Source organism: Cryptomeria japonica, unplaced genomic scaffold, assembly GCF_030272615.1.
Source record: "Cryptomeria japonica unplaced genomic scaffold, Sugi_1.0 HiC_scaffold_171, whole genome shotgun sequence".
Lineage (NCBI taxonomy): Eukaryota > Viridiplantae > Streptophyta > Pinopsida > Cupressales > Cupressaceae > Cryptomeria > Cryptomeria japonica.
The window spans coordinates 54,623-66,807 of NW_026728993.1; positions in this window are offsets into that span (position 1 = coordinate 54,623).

Below are 12,185 nucleotides of genomic sequence, written 5' to 3' on the forward strand. Positions count from 1 at the left end.
TGTAAATGTCTTGGGTTGTTTTGATTTTGGCAAGAGTGCAATATTTGTGAAATTAAATGGCTCAATATTGGTCCATGTTTTTGAGATTCTTCAAGAGCTAAAAGGAGATCCAAGCCCAAAAGATCCCAAATTCGCTTAAAAAAGAGAGTTGTGAAACCATCTGGACCTGGAGCTTTGCCTGAAAGAAAGGAGAATACTACCTTTCTTATTTCTTCCAAAGTGAAGGGTTTCTTTAGTGATGCATTATCTGCCTAAGAAATAATATTGGGAATTATATCCAGCAGTGCTTGTTCGTCCTACTTATTGTGTGTTAAATTTTTTTAAGGTGGACCTAGCCGATTTGTGAAGAATTTAACCCCCTCATTCTGAATCTCCTTGGAATTGACTAATTTTTTTCCTGATAAGCAGCCTTGAATTGAAAACATTGACTGAGATGCTCTTTTAGTTTGGGCAAAAACATGAAAAAGCTTGTTATTTCAGTCTCCATCATGAAGCCATAGTTCTCTATACCACATTTTATCAAATTTAAATGATGTTTTGTGATCTACCTTCTAAGACAACTCTGAAATATTTAAAGAGATTGCATAATGATTTGAGTTGAAGAGAGGTAGGATTTCTGAGGATAATTCATAAGAAGCTAGCAGCTAATTATGTGATACCAAAAACCTATCAAGGGGCTTTGTTGTTTGCAACAAATCCTTCCTCCTATTAGTCCATGTGAACTTACCTTTCTCAGGCACAATATCTTCTAGAGCATTATCTAATATGAAAAATCTGAAATCATCCATAGAATTTTGAGGGTGACTTATTCCTCCTTATTTCTCATGCATAGAGACGATGGCATTAAAGTCTCCTACCAATATAAAATTTTCAATGCCCAATCCATGAATGACATCCGTCAATGTTTCCCATAAATTCATCTTATCATTTGTTGAGGATGGACCATAAATATTGAATATAGAAAATCTTAGATCAAAGCTCACTATTGTCATATGTTGCCAGTTATTTGCACAATTATATGATTCGATAGATAAAAAATTTGGGTTCCACAAAGTGGTTAAGCCTCTCAAGGCTCCTTGAGATGGAACATGAACTGGTTTCCATTTAGCCCACTTCATCACTGAGGACTCCTAGGTTTGTTGTGACAATTTGGATTCTTGTAGTAGTATGATATCTTCCCCACAAACATCCAGTTGACATTTGATTTGGGCATGTTTATTAGAGGAATTGATGCCTCTGACATTCTAGGATAAAATCTTCATTGTACCTGAGGAGAGCAGCATGCCCTCCTCATTCTTTTGCTAAATGAGAAGTTTCTGTCTCTTGGCCCAGTTTGTTGTTGCATCAAAAGATCGATCTGTCAATGCCCAATACAAACTGCAGAGATATGGATCACACAGGAGGTGGTTAGTCCCTTGTCATGAATCCCAAGGGGAGCACTGACTATTTTGCCAATAATCTCCCCCTTAGCGTTACCCGAGGGGATTCAAACCTGTGACCCAACACTCTTATACCATTTGTTAGCCCAGTTTGTCGCTACGTCAAATGACCGATTTCTCAACGCCCGATACAAACTATAGAGATAAGGATCGCATGGGAGGCGGTTAGTCCCTTGTCACAAATCCCAAGGGGAGTGCTGACCATTTTGCCAACAACTTCCAGCATAGTCAGAACTCCTTCTTCAATTTCTTCTTTCAATTTAGTCATCTTTGTCTTTCTCCCTCTCTTGGCTGGATTTTTCTTGACCTAACTTTGAGACGAGGGAGATTGTGCAAGCGATAATGTCTGAGAATAATCAAACTGAGGTTGTGATTAAAAATCTACTCATACATTGTTTTCCTATGAGGCTACAATCTCAAACATATTGTATTCCTATGAGAATTCCTGACTGAGAGGAGGTTGTGACGCTTCAAATTGAGGAGAGATAGGAATTGAGTCTTTAGAAGCATTTTGTTATCAATTTCATCAAAGAGATCAGAACCTACTATGAAAAGAAGTTTCTTAGCCAATTCCTCAAGATTGTTTGGGAAATTACCTTTTTTAACAGGGGCTACCTTGCCAATATCCTCACACTCCTCTGAACAATTTTGTTTGGTTGGCAAAAGGGATCAGGTCTTTATTATGATGTTGCTGAAGGAGAAAAGCCAAGTTAGTATAACAATTCCTAGCCAGCCTTAAAGTGAAGCAAAAAAGTGCTTTAGGAATCACCAAACGATTAAGAATGATATCCATGTACTTTACCAAAAAGGAAGGAGAGACTTGAGAAGCATTGTTTTTGAAGTCCTTGAAACTTATAGGGAAGAACAATTTGTTCTGGTAGGAAGAAAATACAGAATTATCCATTGAACCTATAAAAGGGTCATAGGATTGAATATTCATTTGTTGCTCATAAGTCTTTGTATCACTTACAGGTCCTTTCATTACACACACGTAACTTCCCACCATACCCGTAATTGGTTGAAGCTCTGTAGAAGCTTGATCAACTCTCTATAAGGTGTGTTGTCCTTTATGAGACTCGGATTCTGATAGGAAGTCCTTTTTGGTCTTAGGAAGAGGCGAATGTTTCAAACTCTATGTTGGGTCAGCCTGAGGGTACAGTGTTGTATCATGGTTGAAGTCATGACATATCCCACATACATTTTGAGAATCTTCTACTAGAATTTGTTGATCCCATTTACCAAATTTGGAAGATAACTGCATTTGGGTAGGAACTTTTTTATCTATGTCAAGTAGAATATAGACTCTAACCAGTTTGGAAGGATTCTTAAAAAAGGCCATGTCATGTTTGATGAAAATCCCAATTTGATTTGTCATAATTTCGATCAAATTAAGTTCTTTGTATCCTAAAGCAAGGGATTTCAGTTCAACCCAAAAGGGGACAAATCTAGTTTGGAAGTGGGCAGATGTAAAGTTAGGCGTCCAAGGTTGCATGCACAAACCAGAACCTTCCAAGATCCCGCTATGAGAACTTGAATTAAAAAACACCAAAAATAACCCTTCTGATTGATCTAGATAAAATAAACAATAAATCCTTAAGAACATCTAAGCCTAGGGTAAAATCCCATAACTTACAAATTAGTGCATGCTGCCGTAGATCCTATATTTGAGTCTGAAGTTGTTCCTTAGGGAAGGATATAGAGATAGAGCCTTGTTTATTTAACCCTTTCCTTGTGTTGTGAGAAAGAACCACATCAACCTTTTTCATTCTTCTTGCATCTCCATTGGAGATTAGGCTTTGGTGTTTTCCCTCGACCAGATATTTTGCTGCCTTTATCCTTTTCAGTCTTCCTTCTACATTTCTTTTGAGGAGGAAAGGATTTACGCTCTACATCACCAGGCTTATCCAGGTTAGCTTTTGGATAGAAGGGAGCCCTATTGAGCTAAAGACACACATTATCTTCCACTGCAGTTGTAGAAGGAACAGAAGACTCCGCATGGGGGTCTTTCTAAGCCGCTTTAGGGTAATAAAGAGGAACCCTAACCTCCTCATTACCATTATGTTGTGAAGACCCATACTTCCTATCATTTGTTTCATGATGTTTAAGCATATTTCGTGACTGATCTGGATTCCTGTGTGAGTTAAAATCTCTGGAGGCATTTAAAGTATAATCGTTCCAGAAACCCTACATGTGCCTCAGGTTGACTTTCCTCGTGGCAGATGTCAAAGACTTCTTGTTTATACTTCCTCAGATGCCTTTGATGTGTGCCAAAAGGTAACTAGGTGGGTTTTTTGACCTATGTATGGGAAATATTGACTGCTCAAACTGGTGAGTTCGCAAACGAAAAGTCTTGTCATTGTCTGCCAAGCGCCCAGAATAGTTCCCTTTTCTTGAATGATGTGGATTGTATTGCTCAAAACCCCTATACCCTTGCCATCATCTGTCATTGTACTACCCTCTGTAATCCATCTGTTGAAAATTTTGGAAATTTTTGCCTGCCCAGGGCCATCCGTCATTTCTGGTTCCCATTAGGGTGCTTAGATGTAAAGTTATTTTTAGTTTTAAATGTCACTTATTATTGATGTTAAAGTTATCTTTATTAATTATTTATGGGCTAACGTTGTTTATAAATAAAAGTATTATCTTTGTAGTTTTAAATTCATATAGCTATCTTATATACATCTATCTAATAAATGTTGAGATATCAATATGAAGCTATTTTATATATATAAAACATTTATCTAATAAATGTCTACAGATATAAATTTGAAGCATTTTATTTACATAAAAGTTATTTATTTTACTTTGGAACTATTTTATTTACTACATACAATGAGACAAAAATTATGTGTCATTTATTTTAGAAATATTAGGTTTATTATAAAATATTACCATTCTAATATGTAAGTGGCTATCAAATTTTAGATAAAAGATAAGAGCTTTTAACATGTTCATGTCATTACATTTCACAATTGGTTGTCATTATAGAATACCTCTCAACATTAATTTATATAGAATGTATGAGGATATGTGTATAAAACAATATGTAAAAAAATAAATGTATCATTAATTTAAATTTAATTTAATTTAATTTAATATTAAAATAATTAATAATAAGGCATAAATTATTATGTCAAGAGGCATAATTATAATGACATGGAAACGGTTCAATATAATGGCTTGAGTGTGTTTACAAAAACTATTAAGAAATGAACATTTATTTTAAATAATTAAAAACACAAATACAATGCCTTTCAATGGTGACGAAGTAAAGGAGCAGAAGAGTGCAAATCGCAGGTGGAAAAAATAATAAAAGTGAATCCCATTACTAAAGATGGTGCACAGGAGTTGGTGAGTCTTTGTTTTGGTCAAGGGATGGAGATGGTCATGGAGGACAATGGAAATAGGGTCACAAGGATTGCAGTAGGAAACATGAACATATCAATCTCTAAGGAAGTTGTGAATATTGTCATACTAGATCACTTTTTAGACATAAAGATTGAAAGAACAAAGAAATAGGTCATTATCACAAAATTCATAGGAATCTAGCCTACTATGGAGGAAATCAAATGGTGGGTGTCTCACATCTATGTTGGGATGGCACCTAAGATTAATTTCCTGGCACTAGGGTTCATTCAATTTTTTATTTAGACAAACCTTGATAGGGAGAAGGTCCTCAAAGGGGGTTCATTGGATGGGGCATTTTTGGAAGTGAAAATGAGGTGATCTCGAGTGGCAAGGTTTCCTATCAAATCTTGAAATTGTAAGGAATTGATATTATCAAGAACATGTGGCTCAAGTAAGGCTTTTTCCATGATTTCATTATGAACGAGTGATGTCGTAAGAAGCTTGAGGATGGAAATGTGAGCAGGATTTTTTCCAAGGTGATCGAGGATGTTATAATGAAATGTGGATGGAGTGGTGGAGGAAGAAGGGGGAGGAGGAGGATCCCCTTGTATAGTCACCCTTCCTCTGCAGGTGGTTACATTGCAATTAGAGGAAGGGGAAGATGCTACTTAGATAACAACTCTCCCTCTTTAAGGTGTGGTAGGATTATCAGCTCCCTTAATGGTAATGATGTTAATGTGATCATCAATTGCCTCTATTTGACCAGTGAATGAGTCAAAAGATGATATAGTATTGATGTAATCATAGGATACAGAATGAGCTGATGAGGCTTTTCGGCTATCATGCTTATGGAATGGATCCTTATAGATCTTAATATTTTCATTGGAAGTATTTGATTTGGCCTTTTCAACTTCAACCTCTCCTCTATCAATAAATCCTTGGTGTAATTCTTTAATTTCATACACTTTTTACTGTCAAGACCTTTAATGTGGTGCTATTCACAATATTCGTTGTCATTGTACGACACGGGTTTGGGTTGATTCTCATCATAGGATCGTGTGATAGGGTATTGAACTATGTTTTCCTTGACTAGCTATTGAAAAACAACATCAATAGATTAAGTGAGAGGTGTGTACTCATTCTTTTCTTAATTATTGGATCAAGGTCGTTTACAGGTGACAGAAATGTTAGTGTTGGTCTTGGTTTTATTTTATTGAGGTGGAGGATTGCAAGGTGGATTGGATTTGGGAGGTGTATTGGATGGTATGTAAATTGTTTGGACATGCCTAGCATCTGTCACACCATCATTTACCACATTCTTATTTTTGGCCCAAAAATTGGGCTTGTCATTAGAGGATGAAACTAGGGACTCCTTTTGATAATGTTTAATGGAACCTTGTTCTATTAATTCTCTTTCTAACCTAGTAAAGCTTTCTTAGTGACTTATTCAAAGTATTCAAGGCATTTTACACACAACTAGAAGGACATTTTGGGAACAAGGTTACAAATAAAATAAAAAATTGTATGCTTCAGAGATGTCCCGATGAAATATCTTAACAAGGTGATTCCATCTTTGTAAAAAGTTGGAAAAGGTTTCTCCATTTCTTTGTTTGGTATTACATAAGTCCATCATTGATGCATCATTCTCAATATTGCATCTATAGAGGACCATAAATTTTTCAGCTAGGTTAGAAAATGAAGTAAATGATCCATGTGGCAAGTTTGAGAACCATGTGAGACCAAGGCCCCCTAGACTCTTTGGGAAAAGTCTTGTTAGGTAGACGTCACTATAAGAGACCTCTTAACAAGCAAAGAACTCCTTGAACTTTTCTTGAGGGTCTCCCTTTCCTTTATATTTGACAAATTCTAGAATTTCAAAGCTGGGAAGGTAGGGAGCCACAAAAATTGATTTATCAAAAGGATAAGGACAAATTTCTTCAAATGTATAAGCTTTATTTTGATGTCCATCCTTTAGTCTCTTCAGTAAATTTTTCATGTCTTGGATCTCTTTTTCCAAATCAATAAGTTTACCTGGTCATTAGGTTGTTTATGGTGAAGGGGACGATATTCATGGTATTGATTGGATGTAGGTGGATGGTAGCGAGAGGTTGGGGGAATGCTAGAACCAATGTATTGGTATGTTGATGTAGTGGCATGTATGGTAGTAGCAAATATGGTATTAGGAGGTTAGGATAATTGAGTGGTGCGTGAAGACTTTTGCGAATGAAATTTAGCCATATTGTTTAAAGATACGAAGGCAACTAAGGACAATGTTCATGCATACTGTAATATGAGAAATATAGACTATCATCATTAAGTATGGCATTAATTTGATGATATAACTATCCTAGGAACTATATTCTTTTTTTTTTGGTCTTAGTTTATGGTGATTATCACTGCACTTAACTAGAGTTGTAGTTCCACACAATTTACTTCTAATTTCTATGAATTATTTTCAATAGAAAAAGAAAGGGAGTATATGCATAATGTTGCATACCTCTTATATCAAACTCATCTATTTTGTTATGGCAAAGGACTGAATGTAATATATATAAATTGAAACGAAGAACTAGCCCTAATTATGCTCAAATTTCATCCTTCATTAGTTCATATACCCATATCCACAAGACCCCTAGTCCTTAACTATAGTTATGACTTTTTTCAAACCAAATTTGAAGGGGGCCCTATTATCCATATTGTCTTGATTACCAAACAACAAATTATACTTAAATATTTGAGCCAACAACAACATCCAAACACTCTTTTCCATTGAAAATACATTTCCCCTTTCCATAAACAAATACAAACAAATATAAACACAATTGGGTGTCTGAAAAGCTAATAATAAAGTTGAAATAGAAATTCTCCTCCAAATCTATAGCAAAGCTAAAAAATTAATTGTTTATAATAGAGCATATATGAATATACAGACCATATGAACATATAAAAAAATAGTTTGGTACTTCGTCAACCCCTTCTCAACTTCCTACATGCACAATTAGATATTTAAGATTGATGGTTAGAGGCAATTAGCAAAGTTGTGAGAAATATTACACTTCAACCTTGTCTAACCATTGAGGCCTAGTTTCTACACGGTTTGAGAGGACAATACAATAGTGAAATAAGTTTTTATAGCTTTATTTTATCCTTTCTCCATGCCCAATATTGAAGAAAAAAATTATTCCAAACCCAACAAGGAGAAAATGAAAATAGCCAAAATGGAAGAGCACTAAAAGGACATGTGGGTTTCAAAAATTCATTTTATCAACATATTACATTTGTATGTATTGGCATGTCTACAACTATCACAGCTATATTCTTTCTTTGTCCAGTATAAGAATACTTATCTTTTTCTACAATACTTGTAATTGTCATTCTATATTTTGACAATCTATCTCTTCTAGTAATTTGCATCTTTTTCTTGACAATCAACAACAAATTCAATCCAATCAAATTAGAGAAAATTATTTTTAATAAACTTTAGCCCTAAATAATGTGCACTTTTCTCAATTAAACATAAGTGTTGAAACAGATTAAGCAAAACTTTGAACTATGATTTTCTAAATGAATATGGATTAATTATTGTTTAAATTTTTTTGTCTTTGTCTTAGTTCTAAATAGGAACTAATAATTAATATTAATAGTATTTATTATGTATGTTCTCCCAAGTTTTCATGATCGATCTTTAATAATTTATATGTTCCTTATGTTCTTCCAATAATAATAAGTAAAAGAATATTTTAAGTGTTCTATGCCATACATGTGAGATTTCAACTTTGTATCGACATTGATGAAAATACAAAGTTTTTAATTTAGTTGTTTAAAGTATTATTGGTGTTATTCAATCAGTCATGTTATTGGTTAATTTTTTAGATGGTTATTAATATTAATATTATAATTTAAAAGTTAAATTAAATGTAAGTTTTTTTATAAGTTAACTAATAATGAAAATGCTAAAAGAATAATAATAATTTTAGATAAGGAAATCAAATATTTTATTAGAATATATATTAAAATGACAATTATTAAATTTTTACTATTTTATATTTTATATTAATTTGATTAAAATAAAAAAAATTAAAGAAATTTTATTTAAATTTAAAAAATAGAAAAAATTATATTACATTTCGTCCAACCAATTTTAAGTAATCTTCTTTTCATCAAATTTCTATATAAAAAAGTGGTATAAAAGGGTATCTTCATTTAACTTAGTTGATTGATTTGTCTTCCTTTGAGGCTATCTAGAAGCCCTTAAATTTAAAACTATATTTTCCATCACCTTGTGAAACATGTGTACATGTAGGCTGTCACATGTCTTTTACTCCTTTATAGCTCTCCCATGTTCTAATGGGTTCTCAAAGGAAAGGGTTAGGGTTTCATAGAGGATTTGTAGGAGAGAAATCGAAGGTTTGTCCGATCTTGAAAGAGGCTCTAGTAGATTCTTCTCAATTGATTGATTTGTCAGATGAGGTGGAAGAGGATATCAACCTTTGGCAGAGGCTAGCGGTGATTTGTAGATTTGAGGGCAAGCGGTTAGAGAGAAGCAGAATCAAACAATGGGTTGTTTCCAATTGGCATCACCAAGTGGTCATAAAGTTTATCTCGAAGGGGTTTTTTGTGGTTATTTTTGTAGAAGAGGCGGTCAGAGACAATATTTTATCCCAGAAGAATTGGTTTTTCGGGGATCTTCCTTTGTAGTTGCAGTCATGGAATCCTAACTTTGATCCGACTCCGTTGGCAATCTATGAGAAGCCGATTTGAATAAGACTATATAATCTTCCAATAGAATATTGGGGGGAATCATGTCTGGAGAAGATTGGAACATATTTGGGTACCTTACTGGAGATAAATGAGAACATTGTGGAGGAGAACTCCTACTTGTACGCCAGGATGAAACTCGTGGCGGTAAAACAAATACCTTCACAAATCTGGTAGAAATCGGCAGATAGGAATTGGGCTCAGGGCATAGAAGTCGAGTCTATTATGGTGTGATGTGATAGATTTGGATTCAAAAACCATTCTACTACAGAATGTATAATCTTAGTTAGAAGGAAAAATAGAAGATTTGAAAAAACTTGGAGGCGGGTAGAGAAGCCCTGTAGTTCTAAAACGGTGTATTCCATGAACACATTGTAGACTCAAACAGATGAGATTCTAATCATTCCAGAGAAGGATAGGATTGTATCTTTGGAGAGTGACTATAAGGCAGAGTGCTCGGTTCCCATCTCAAAATCTTCCCCTCATAAGAGTCCATTGTAAGTTGGGGATGGAGTGGCTGGTAAAGAATTGATTATTCATAAAGGCTTATCAGATACTGAGTTTGAGTACGATCTAAGCTCAAATGAGGACTATGTTCTAGAGGATGTACTAGATAACATAAACCCTAGGAGCATCAGCAAATTGGCTAATGTATTGTTGGGTAAATCCAAAGGTGCGAAAGGTAGAAGGAGCCACAAGCAACTTAGGGAACATTGGGTGAAGGAGAAAGGGATAATCAGTGTACTTGATTTTACGAAGAATCCAAGGGAGGTAAAACCTCCCTTGGATGTCAATGAAGATTACCACTTGGAATGTCAGGGGTCTGTCGGCCCCTGACAAGAAACGCTTGGTTAAGCGATTGTTAGAAAATATTTCTAGTGACGTAGTATTGATTCAAGAAACCAAGCTCAATTTGGATGAGGCTCTTATCTTTCTACACTCATGTTCGAGATGAAAAGGGTTTTTTCAGGAAACTAGGGGGTCGGCAGGAGGTTTGGAGATTCTTTGGAATCCAAAATCTGTTAGTGTTTCTCAAAGGAAGAAATCTAAATTCTGGATGCTTTTCTTTGTAAGGATTTTGTCAGAAAATTTTACATTCCCTCTTAATAATATATATGTTCCTATCAACCCCGAAGATAAAGCTAAAGTATGGAAAGATATTACAGATAAATCTTCTATTATTGGCAAAGTTTGGTTGATCATAGAAGGAGACTTCAATACTATTCTATATTTAAGAGAAAAAAGTGGTGGTTTGATGAGATCCAATAGGACTATGGAGGTGTTCAGATATTTTGTCTCTTCAAATCAAGTGGTAGATGTAGCTCCTAAGAATGGCCTCTTCACAAGGACTAATAGGAGACCAGAGTTTACTCGAATCTCAAAGCGATTAGACAGGTTTCTAGTTGGCTTCATATGGTTGGAGGATTCTTTTGGAATTGATCCGAGTATCTTACCTATTTCTCTCTCTAATCATTACCTTCTCCAATTGACTTCATCCATGGGGAAGATCAATCCCAAAGGTAGCTTCAGGTTTCAAAGCATGTGGTGGAGGGATAAGGACTTCTTGGGCAATCTTAGAAGATGGTTTTCAGATAGCAATATCTTCTCAGGCACCCTTAGTTATTGTTTCATGAAGAGGTTGCAATTCATGAAGGAAAAAATTAAAATTTGGAATTAGGAGTCATTTAAAAATATATTTGTAGAAAAGATAAGATTGGAAGAGGAGCTTAAACTTCTCAATGAGAAGACTATTGAGGCAGGAATGTCCAACTTGGAGTTTGAATTAGAGAAAAAGTTGAAGGGGCAATTGGCAAGAGTGTTATGCAAGGAAGAAATTTATTGGAGGGATAAGTCGAGGGAGCTTTGGCTTGCGGCAGAAGATTCTAACTCCAAGTTTTCCATGCCTATGAGAAGAGCTCTCAATCAGATTGACTCAATACGGAACTCAAGAGGTGTTCGATGTTCTTCAGTGGAGGAGATTGAAAATGCAGTGATCTCACATTTTCAAGATGTGTTGGGTTCTTTTTTGGATCTTGGTCAAGATCAGTATGCAAAGTTGTTGGAGGAACCCGAAGTCTCTTAGGAAGATAATGAGCTCCTCACCAAGCCATATTCATTACAAGAGATAAAAGAACTCACTTTCTCCTTGCATCTAAATAAGGCCCTTGGGCCGGATGGGTTCATCGTAGAGTTGTTTCAACAATGCTGGGAGTTTATGGGGGAAGACATTTGGAAACTAGTAGAGGATTTTAGGAAGAAGGGCAAATTTGTGAAGGAAATCAATAATACAGTAATAGCACTAATCCCTAAGAGACAAGTCTATGAAACAATGGAAGACTTTCATCCAATATCATTATGCAACTCTATATATAAGATAATATCAAAACCTATGGCAATAAGATTGAAGAGTGTCCTTCACAAGTTTATCTCAGAGGAGTAGCATGGTTTTACACTAGGAAGAGAAATCACTGACAGTATTATATTGGCAGTAGAAGCAATCCATTCGATGCACAAAGACAAAAGGAAAGGTATGATTGTAAAATTAGATGTATGAAAAGCTTATGACCGGGTGGTTTGGGATTACTTGTTGTGTATCCTCAGTAAGTTTGGTTTTCACGATAGTTGGATTGCATGTATTAA